Source organism: Equus asinus, chromosome 1, assembly GCF_041296235.1.
Source record: "Equus asinus isolate D_3611 breed Donkey chromosome 1, EquAss-T2T_v2, whole genome shotgun sequence".
Taxonomy (NCBI): Eukaryota; Metazoa; Chordata; class Mammalia; order Perissodactyla; family Equidae; genus Equus; species Equus asinus.
In genome coordinates, this window is record NC_091790.1 from 83,510,870 (window position 1) to 83,522,078 (window position 11,209).

At 48.2% G+C, this 11,209-nt stretch overlaps 2 long non-coding RNA genes across 2 annotated transcripts in view; one reads left to right on the forward strand and one right to left on the reverse strand.

The window, feature by feature from the left end:
- The window catches only part of LOC139041462 (uncharacterized), a 12,481-nt gene extending 8,023 nt beyond the window's left edge, over positions 1-4,458 (reverse strand). Inside the window, exons 1-2 of the long non-coding RNA XR_011496652.1 lie at positions 4,249-4,458; positions 3,874-4,064 (exon numbers count right to left, since the gene is read on the reverse strand). This is a non-coding gene — a long non-coding RNA (uncharacterized lncRNA). The remainder of the gene's footprint in view (positions 1-3,873; positions 4,065-4,248) is intronic.
- The window catches only part of LOC139041448 (uncharacterized), a 24,385-nt gene extending 14,237 nt beyond the window's left edge, over positions 1-10,148 (forward strand). Inside the window, exons 2-3 of the long non-coding RNA XR_011496627.1 lie at positions 4,342-4,533; positions 9,704-10,148. This is a non-coding gene — a long non-coding RNA (uncharacterized lncRNA). The remainder of the gene's footprint in view (positions 1-4,341; positions 4,534-9,703) is intronic.
- The last annotated feature ends 1,061 nt before the right edge of the window (positions 10,149-11,209 follow it).

The window sequence follows — 11,209 nt, forward strand, 5'->3', positions numbered from 1 at the left end:
TGTGCAATTCATCCTTATCATTTCACTTAATATTACATCTTGGAAATGTTCCTGTATTGGGCCAACCATGTTATTTTACAGCTGAATACTTTTATCAATTGAATATACTGTAATTCAATTAAATGGTCCCTGAATGATCGTTTTGCTGTTTTCATTTTTAAAAACACTTACCAAAAAAAATTCCTGCACTAAACTTATATGTAAATCTGAGAGGATTTTTTGTGAGATATCAGTAACATAAGTCCCTAGCTTTGGGATTCCTAGATCCAAGGGACTATGTGACTGAAATTCTAATGCATAATACCAACTCTAACTTCTTCCATAAGTGTACCTATCAAAGGGCTATCACCAGAGAATGCTTCATGATATAATAATATTTGGAGAAGTATGCCTTTTATGATCCAACTGGCCTAAAAGAACAGCCATCAAGGCAATCATCACTCCTAGTCTTTCTTCACTGGTGAGGCATCTACATTTCTGGGAGTAATGAGATGAAACACAACAAAGAAACCACTGAAGCTAAGCAGCATAGTCAACAATAGTTCTGGGAAATGGGAGTGATCTCAAGGAACAAAATAACTCAACTCACCTGTAGGAAAGTCAGAGGAAGCTCTGCTCAATTACTCAAGAAAACTCTGTCATCTGTGCAAGGAAAGGAGCCATAAGATGGGTGAACCATATCATTGCACTGAAAGAAGGTGCAATAAAGCTGGAAATTAAATTGATACTGAAGGAGCTTTTTGATACTTGTATCATTCAGGGTGCATGCAGGAAACAGAAACTACTTTAAGTATCTCCACTAGAAAGGGCTTTACTATAGGAAATTAGACATCCACAGAATTATTGCAAGGGCTAGTAGAATGGAGTTTGGTGTCTGCTGCTAGGCTCAGGCTCAGGGTCAGGCCTCAGCAGATGTAGTCCAGAGATGGGGGAACTGCAGGAAATTCTGGCTGATGTCTCCGTGCCCCTGACCATGAGGTTGGTGACTAGGCAGTGCAAAGTGCCTTTTGGCCACTGGAAAAACTGATGCCTGCCAGGGCCTGGAGTTCCTACTAATGCCGGAAAATAAATATACGAAATGTCCCTGCTGCCCTTCACTACCCCTTCTGCCTTTCAAATCTCATGCAACTGCATTACATTGATGGAACTTAAATCAATTCTGGAACCGTGGCATCAAGGGAGTTTTGGAAACGTTCTTTTTAGCCCTCTCAAGTATGGGAAGTACTGCAACACAAGAAAGAATGTACAAGGAGATGGAAATGGGTGTTGAGTGTAAATAGATGACATTTGGTGAAGTCCCCAAGCAGGAATTTCATGGAGCAATACTTGTGCATGTGACAATCAGGGAGTCACGTAATGCTTATGAGTAATTTAGGAATGCTTTGTTAGTGAAAATCACTTATACTTGCTTGTCCAGTATCCTTCCTCCATTTGTATATAAATACATTCTTCTCTGGGATCACGGACTACTGTCAATCTCCCATCCCCTCCCTTAGCCTATGCTGTGGCCACCTTGTTCAATTAACTCTATCACTTTCTCCACCCATCCTTCCCTCCCTTCTTCCCTTCCCCCCCACTCTCTATCTCTGTCTCTGTATCTCTCATTATTTTTTGGTTCGGGTTCTTCCTGAAGTTCTATTTTCCCTCAATTTTATATGTCATTCCATAGCCTTTAAAGATATTTCTTTTGCTTATGTTAACAAAAGGCAGTTTCTGTTTCTAGCAACCAGATAGCCACTGGTAAGAATTTCTATCTCCTTCTTACCTATCAAAAGTCAAGCAAGGGGGCCAGCCCCGTGGCTGAGTGGTTAGGTTAGCGTGCTCTGCTGCAAGTGGCCCAGTGTTTCATCAGTTTGGATCCTGGGTGCGGACATGGCGCCGCTTATCCAGCCACATTGAGTCAGCATCCCACATGCCACAACTGGAAGGACCCACAACTAAGAATATACAACTATGTACCGGGGGGCTTTGGGGAGAAAAAGGAAAAAATTAAATCTTTAAAAAAAAATGTCAAGCAAGTTGTGAGATATATGTCCTGGGTTTTGCAGAGGAGTTCTAATGGCATATAATCTTATTCTCTTCAAATAAAAAGGATTGTTAGATTTTTAACTAGTTTGCTTTGTTTATACCTCATAAAACTTTTCCAAAAATGATACCATAAATCAGAAAATATGGCGTCCTGAGCTTCATGTCACTTTGGACATATGAATAGGTAAGGCATAGGTATGCAGGGCCACAAGCTAGACAGCTGATGACCGTATCAGCTGCTGAAGGCCCAGGCAGGGAAGAGAAATTTGATGAAGCTGCACTCTCAAGAAACATTAATAATCCAATGAAGATCTGATATTAGCCCGAATCTGGAAATGAGCTATAGTAGAAGTAGCTCCTGCCTTCTACACTTTCTGTAATTTCTTTCCAGGCCTTCTTAGGAGAGACAGGCTTATGCCTATGACATCTTCTGATCCTCTGAGAAATGACAATAATGCAAGAAAAAGTCCCAGATCCGTTGATATTTCCACATTCATAACATTTATTTTTCAGAGCTGCTAGGAGTTACGAAATATGAGATAAAGCCTCGGGACAAAATGGCACCAGAAAACCTCTTTGCCCTTCCTGATTATGTGCTGATAGTAGGGGACCTGTGGATGGCCACTTTCTCACTGTGCTAACATGTTCTTCCCTCTGTGTGAGCGCATTCCTGATGTCTCCCTGTGATTCCAAATTTCCTCCTCTTACAAGAACCCCAGTCAGACAGGATTAGGGCTCCACCTTAATGGCCTCATGTAACTTAATCACCATTTTAAAGTCCTTGTCTCCAAATACAATCACCTTCCGAGGTGCTAAGTGTTAGGTCTTCAACATATGAATTTTGGGAGGATACAGTTAAGCCCATAATGGTAACAAGGATTCAAAGAAGCCCAACTTTTGGTACAACTTACTTAAGGTCTCTGAACCTCAGTTTATTCATCTGTGAAGTGGGTATAGAACAACACAACTCCTGGGGCTATTGGGAGTATGAAAAGGGAGGAGCCGTGTAGAATGTCTAGCCTGTGCCTGGGACATGTGAAGTGTGTGTGCATTAAAGCCTTATGCCCCTGAGTCAGGCAGTCATTTTGGTTACCGTTTAACTCAGCTGCTGGGATGCTCACTCAACAGCACCATCTTCCTCTGATTTTACCTTCTTGATCATGAAGCCTAAGTTGTTACCCAAAGCCAGTGCATTTCAGAGCCAGGATTTCCATCTAGGCCTGAGTGATTCCAGGCTCATGCTGCCTTTCTGCATGGATGGGGGCTGAAGGGGTAGGGGAGGTGCTAAACTGGCGAGGAGAAGTTACCTGCAGGCCCTCAGCTTCTTTGGATACAACCTGCCCCTAGAACTTAAAAGTCTCCCAACATTTGCATCTGTATCCCCCACCTCTACTGGGTCCTAGAGGAGAGGGCAGTAGATACTGAGCTTCTCAAATCCAGGACTGTTTTCACTACCAAGCCAAGGGTGGAGTCAGCTCTGGAACTCAGCAGTGTGCTTAAAGCCCCTGTGCCTCACCACCACGGTACAAGCTTCTGAGTTTCATAGGACTTGCAGGAGAACAGGTATAGAGTATCAAGAGCCAAGACTCCGAACACAAAGAGCCTGCATTTACTCAGCCTTATCGAGGAATTCATTTATCAGTTACATATTGGTTTTAGCCTCTCTCTGGTGCCTCAGTTTCCTCATTTGAAAGAAATAATACCTACCTCATGGGGGAATTGCAAGGATTCAAAGAGTTAACATTGAGAAAGCACTTAGAATATTGCTTGGAATATAGGAAGCACTATATAATTGTTAGCTATTAATAATAAAAATAACATTATGAGCAATATTATTATACTTACTCCATATGAATTCTCACCCCATACGAATTGTGGGCTTCTGGAGGAGAAGGTTAGCATGCCTGAGGCAAAGTCATCCGTTCCGTTCGAAGCCAGGGAACAAGCGGGTAAGGCAGATGACCCAGGATCGGACATCCGCAGGCCTGGTGGACAGGCTGTGCCAGAGAGCGAGGCAGGGTGAAATCCCAATGATCCTGGGGATGGAGGAAAGGGAGGATATTGTTGGGGTCTGCTTCTGAAAGCCATGAAAAGAGTAAGCCGGCCACCCATTAAATGGCCTAAATTCAGACAGGTCCAATAGGGCCCTGGGGAAAGCCGAGCCGCCCCTCCCCGCCCCGCGCCCACCCCCCCCACCCCCACCCCACCACACCCACACACTTTGTTCCAGAGGCCGCAGGACTGCCTCAGGCGATACACAAACTGGGACCTGGAGGCCCGGGGCAGTACAGTGATCCCGAATCCGTGTTTCAGATCTCAGAAGTGCTCCAGACACCCGTGGGAAACTCCAAAAGTTGGCGATCCGTCCTGCTACCAGTCCCGCACAGCTACGAGTGGCTGCACGGAGGGTGCTCCATAACCGACTTGAAGCTGAGGATGCAAAGGAAGACAAGATGATGAAAAGGCAGGCCGCCCTGCTCGCTGTGGCCCGCCAGTCTCCTCAAGGTATCCTGAGGGAGAGGGGGCATATGCCATGGGTGAGTAACCCCGGCCCCCACCGAGGGGCCAGGAGGCCACCCACAATGTCGGGGGCTAATCGGTGTGCGGACTGCCAAGAGGAAGGGCGTTGGTGGCAGGATTGTCCGAACCGTCCCCAGGGAGGGAAGGGATCGAAGAAGACCGAGCCGTGGCAGTTTCCCTTGACCACAGATGAGACGTGATGGGGCTGAGGGACAGCCCCCTCCCCCGGTTGGCTCCGGGAGGCCCCGGTGACCTCGGCAGGAAGGAGGAGAGCAGGCTGAATCTTTGCTCCCTAGTGGAGCCGTGTTCTTGGTGTGGAATGCCCACAAGGGAAACCTTTCTGAAGGAAAGTGTGAACTGAAGGAGGTCTCAGGAAAGGGAGAGACCGGAAGACGTCTGGAGCCCTGGACCTGTGAAACAGGGTCCAGACTGCTGAAGGATTCCTCACTGTGTGTACCAGAATGCCCCGTTCCCCACCCCCTTCTAGGGAGGGACATGCGCTGTGAGTTAGGGGCCTCCACAGGCCGGGAACAGGAGAAAACCGAGCTCCAAGCGCCAAAAAGTGGGGGAGGTGAGCTGATGGCCCTCTTGCAGGATACAGCAGCCCCTGAGAAGCGAGAGATTCCCCTACATGATTCAAGCAGGGCTAACTCGGAACTATGGGCCCAAGGACAGGTGGAGTGAGCAGCTGGTGCCACGCCAGGAAAGGTAAAACGGAAGCAGGTAGGTGGCTGGCCCCGGGTAAAACATATGCCCCTTGAAGCCAGAAGCCATAAAGAGGAAGCTTTCCCGGAATCAGTAAGTTTTCAGAACAGGGGAATCTAGCTTTGCCCGTGACCTTAGTGCTCTCAATGCTGTGCGCTCCTGGGGCTATAACAGTAAATGCCTTCCCTTGGTTTCTGGCACCGAGTGCCTAAAAGTCCTGTGATTGCCCATACGAGAGCCACATGGCGCATCTTTGGTTAGGAGAATTACTTTAGGGCTCAGTTCCTGAAACGAGTCCAGAGCCAGAAAGGCGAAGTGGTTTGTCTGGTGTTATTCCTAACAAGCCCCTTTCAACGCCACCTGAACTGGTGTTAACGAGGTGAGTGTTGGAGAAGCCCTAAGGGTGGGGGCTGGGTGCCGGGGAAACCAACTGTGCGATTCGATTCGGGCCTTGGAAGTTTCAGGCCTGTCCCCGTCCCCATCCCCACCCCCAGCCCTGGGGTGGGGGCGGGGGCAAGAGGGGCTGAAGGTCACGCTGAGTAGCCAACGGCCAATGACCGTAATCGACTATGCCCAGGCGATGGAGTCTCCGTCAGACTGCGAAAGGACGGTGCTCAGACAGCTGCCGCGTTGGCGAACACGTGGAGGTTCGGGGAGAGTGGCACACCCAGAGAGGCCCCGGGAGCTCCTCCTCCCTGCCACACATGTTTTGCTCTATGCACCTCTTCCCTGTGGCTGTTCAGAAGGGAGAGGTTCTCCCGAGTTGTGTGAGCCGCTCTATCAGAGCCCTCAAACCCAGGGAGGGGGTGGTGGGAACCTGCGGTCTCGCGGCCGCTTTGTCAGGAGCACAGGTCACGACCCGAACTTGCAATTGGCATCGAAAATGGGGGCGGGGAGAAGGGTAATCCTGCAGGGTGTGATTCTATCCCCAGGAGGATAGAGTCAGATGTGAGCTAAGTATGTTCAGCTTCTTGACCTGTAAGGGATATGATGTGTCTAAAGGGATGGCTCTGTTTTTTCTTCCTTGGATTCTTTACATTGGATGCAGGGCTATCAGCTTCTCTGATAAACTACGGCGACCATAAACGGACGCTTTTGAGTGGGGCAAGCTGGACACCGTGGTTAAAGTGTAGCCCCCAAGAGAGCAGTAGCTGCCATCTGCCTGTTAATCAAGAAAGCAAAAAAATCGGCTATGGACCTACCTATGAGGGTTTGGACTCCTACATCAATTCTCTAGTCTACCAGTGACTGATGAGGCCTCTGGCTATCCCAAAATAGAATACTTCAGTATCAAGATATGATGCCAGAGACCCTTCAGATTTCTTTAATATCCTGTCATATCTTAAACTCTGCTGCCCTTTTCCTTGATTCCAATGGGTCTTTAAGCCATGCTTGCCCAGAAGTGACCTCCAGCCACAGAGGTCTCCAGAGTGAATCATGGACGTTAAACATGGGCCAGAGATGCTTAAACTGTTAGAAGTGGTACAGGTCCTCCAGAAAGTAGCTGGGATCCATGGTAAAGCCCTTCAAAGGACATAACGTGGCAGCTGCAGCTGCAAAAATGGCCGCTCCATCAGGAGAGCTTCTCTAGTTACCATTAATTTCCACACTGCCCTTGTGTGAACTGACACCTTCTGTGAACTTACTACAGATGAAGTGAGGGAAGCTACTACACAGCATTCTCAGTTGCCCCCAATAGTCAAGGGCTGGAAGACAAACAAACGAGGGAAGGTTTATGTCCCCAAATAGCTTTAGTGTGCTCATGCCAACTTAACTCGCAAGGATTCAACCCACTTTGATTTTGGTAACACCGTGACCTCACAGAGACCACCTCTGACCTCATAGAGACCCCTTCTGCCCTCACTGACAGACAGAGATCTCAGCTGACCTAACAGAGTCATCCCCTGACACTTTAGACACTCCCCTTGACCACACAGAGACATCCCATGCCCACACAGAGACTTGTCTGACCACCCAGAGACCTCCACTGACCTCATAGTGAACCCCTCTTCCCTCAAAGTGAGGTCTCCTGATTTCACAGAGAACTCCCTGAACACACAAAGAACTCCCATGACCTCCAAGAAACCTCTAGTGACATTATAGAGACCCCCCTCTGACCTCACCAAGACCCGATATCACAGAGGCCAGCCATTACCTCAACAAGATCCCCTACAACACAGTGAGAACTCCACTAATTTCATGGAAACCTCAAGTGACTCTCACCAGATCTAGGATCTCAGGAAAATGAAGAGAGGATGGTGGGTGCACCCGCCCCTCCCCAACTGACTGACAAATCCCATGGGTCTTATTGACTGTTAGCACTCTGGAAGCGCCACTCCATGGAGGGAAAACCCTCCTTTCTATCTACGCATGCACAGCAAAGGTGACTGGCCTCAGAAAGGCCCTTGGGCTTGCTGAGGGACAGGTCCTTGTGGCACTGAAAGTGTGGGGGAGCCCACTGGTGGTGGCTGGGTGCAGCTGCTGGTGAACTGGGATTCCCAACTTCTACAACTGTGTCTCACATCCCCTTCTCCCCTTCTGCTCAGGTCCCACTCCCATCCTTTGAAAATAGCTTTCTGCCCCTCTTTGCCCATCAGGAGCCAGGGGGCAGGGCAAGGCTATCCCTCCTGCATGCTGATCATCCGGGGCCTCCTTTATTGTTTGACAGAACAAGGCCTCCCATCAGGAAGGAACTTTTCAACACAGGGAGCAGTAAATGTTTGACAAGTCAACAGGGCTCACAATGCTAGCCAAAGGAGTTTGGCCACACTAGGCATGCCACGCCCCCTGTGGAAATAGTGGGGAAATTGGCAGGCCTGCCCTTCCAGGGGCAGGCACCTCCCTTCACTCTGGAGTCACTAAAGCCATGCCCTCCTGCTGCCCAGAGCTCTACTCTTGAGAGAAATCCATGACTAAGGGCCAAGGCAGGCCTTCCCCTGGCCATCTCCCTGGGTGCACTGTGGCAGGGCACGGGGAGAGGTGTATCCTCTGTAGGAGCCTGCTTTGTCTTAAGGAGGCCAGCCATTCCAGCTTCCTGGGATGAGTCTCTGTCTGGGGTCTACGATGGGGAAAAGGGCCCTGAGACCTGAAAGTACCCTGGCAGTTGTCATCAGCCTGGTTGGAGCAGGAGGCTGCCAGGCAGCTAGTGTGCCCAAACTGTGTCTCAGCCCCTCCACATTCTGGCTCCTTCCAGCCCAGGCCGGGCTCCTGAGGGAGGATGATGAACTTGGCAGCAGCCGGTGCAAGGGCACCAGCAGCGGGGGGTGGTGTCCCACAACCTCCTGGGATGCATTGGGTGGGGTGGCGCCCCCTGTGGTGTGGCATGTGGAGTGGGCTGACTCTGGTCACCTCTGGGGCAGGGATCCACCTCAGCTCAACAGAGGCAAATACAACAAATGACACTTGGAGAGGAGCTCAGGGATCTTCATGCCCCTGCCTCAGGATAATTCCTCTTGCCCAACGACTCCTATCAGACCCAATCCCAACATTCCCACGTCCAGATTTGAGACCACAGTGGTGAATTTGGAACCTACTTCTTACTTCCCTGTCCAGCCTACTGTGGTGGTGTTCTTGGTGGTTGGGAAAATGGCACTGGCGGTGGCTGCAGCAGTAAAGGCCATGGTGGCAGCTGCTTCCCAGACATCTGGCATCTTGGGGACCCGAGGAGTGCATCGTTGGTGTACCCACACCCTCCCCAGCCCCCCATCTCTCCCATCTGGCCTAGTGACTCTCACCACTCCAGGAGCCCTGCTTTCCTCACTTACAGCCATCTCTTTGACTGCACTTGTTTAAATTACATGACCTTGAAACCTCCCTCCATAAGTTATTCAGATCAAAATTCTCCCTGGAACCTCCTGAGTTGGCTGAGAACAGAGCAGCAAAGTCCACAACATTCTCCAAAGTTAGAGGCAAGATTTTCATCTTGAACTTCCTGGGCACACCCCTGGGCTCCTAAGCAGGCTTCATCTGACGTTAATTATGGATTTCAGGCCATCCCCTTCTGTCTTTTTGAATCTGGTCTGCCTACCAGTATTTCATGTTCTGGAGAATATCTTGGGTATTTTCCAGGTGAAACTTCAGTGTTTCCTCATGGCTTTGCTGCCTCAGTTGGTCCAACAGCTTACAGAGGTGGGCCTCCTGGGCCCACGTGACTTCACATATGTTAAGTCACTGTGAATCTGTGAGTGAAAACATCTCACACTAGTTCTGTTCAATGGGTTCTTCCCCAACGTGAGATTTCTGCTTATTGGAGGAGATAAGAGGCACTTAAAAGACTGCCCACAGACGTTCATTTGTTCTTTTCTCTATGTATGAATTCTAGGCTAATCAGTCAGTCATAGTTCCTGGTTAAAAACCTTCCCTATGTAAGTTACATATGCACGGTGTGTTACTCTCTTGCATGCATTGAGATTTCTTCTTCTTTTGTTTTGTTTTGTTTTTTTTGAGGAAGATTAGCCCTGAGCTAACATCTGCTGCCAATCCTCTTTTTGCTAAGGAAGACTGGCCTTGAGCGAACATCTGCTGCCAATCCTCTTTTTGCTAAGGAAGACTGGCCTTGAGCTAACATCTGTGTCCATCTTCCTCTACTTTATATGTGGGACGTCTGCCATAGAATGGCCTGCCAAGTGGTCCCATGTCTGCACTGGGGATCCAAACTCGTGAAGCCTGGGCCACTGAAGTGGAACGTGTGAACTCAACTGTTGTGCCACTGGACCAGCCCAGAGATTTCCTCTTTATAACACCTCAACTGTACAGTTGGTTAATTTTGTAACATCATTGTGTTTCATAGACTAGGTATTTGAGCCGTGTTTATACAATTTTCCTTTTATAAGAACTCAGGTTGTAGCTCTGAGCTCAGGTCAATATCTTTCCTAAATTAAAATTATGCAAAACTTTCTGCTGGGATGGCACTTACTCCCAACTCAAATTATAGTCCCGTTATTGTGCTTTACTAGTAATCATCCCATTCCCAGGCCTCTAACGTAGGGGACCAGGGTTCAACCCAAGAAACTTACCATCACTGTGCAGTTAGATGGATCCTTCCTGGTATAGGTACCATTTCTTGGTTTTAAAGGTTACTTCTCCTGCCTAAAGTCAATTAAAAAATAAATTTCTCAAGAGGCATTAGGGAACCAAAGTGTTGTACAGCATGCAAGGCAAATATTGACCCTTACACAGGGCAAGAATGTGAAATGGAGCAATGCACTAGTGTCTAGAAACATGTTTTAGGGCACTGTCAATTACAAAATGTTCTCAAGATTGAAGAGAAAACTAAGACGGATTTTGGTAAGGTTATGAGAGAAGAAATCATCAAGGGGAAGGGATGAGGGCAAAGTTCACAATATGAAACTTTCAATCCAAAGAGGACATAAACTATGAATAAAAGACATTGATAAATGCTAGGAATAATGACAACATTGAGAATTTTTCCCCACTGGATTCCCATACTTTCCTGAAAAGACCATGGACTTAAGGAAATCTGCAGTTGGCATTACCAAGGTCCTGATCCCTCACTGACTAGGCTTTTCCTCATAGTGAACACACATGCCTGGAGCTTACCCAGCCTCAGGCCTTGTGGGAATCCCCTTTCTTCCCTCCACAACTCCTCTCCTTGCTCCAATGGGAAATTCTGTCTTATTTGCAGACCTGCCACCCTGTTCATGGGGAAAAGCCACTTGAATTTTGAACTGTCTTTTAGGAACCATACATATTCCTCAAGTAAAGGACAGGATCTCAATGAACGACTAAGTGAGCATTGAAGAAAACCTTGTAAGTCCTTGAGCAGAGCAGGAGGAACACCATGACACCAAGCCAAAAGCATTGAGGAACTCGTGGATGTGCATGAGCAAGCTCACAGAGTAAAGATTCCCAGTGTTTTCAACAAATGAGGAATTAAATGTTTCTAGTTAATCCAGAATAACCTAAATTTATGTTGCCTGGTGGTTTTTTCTACTGT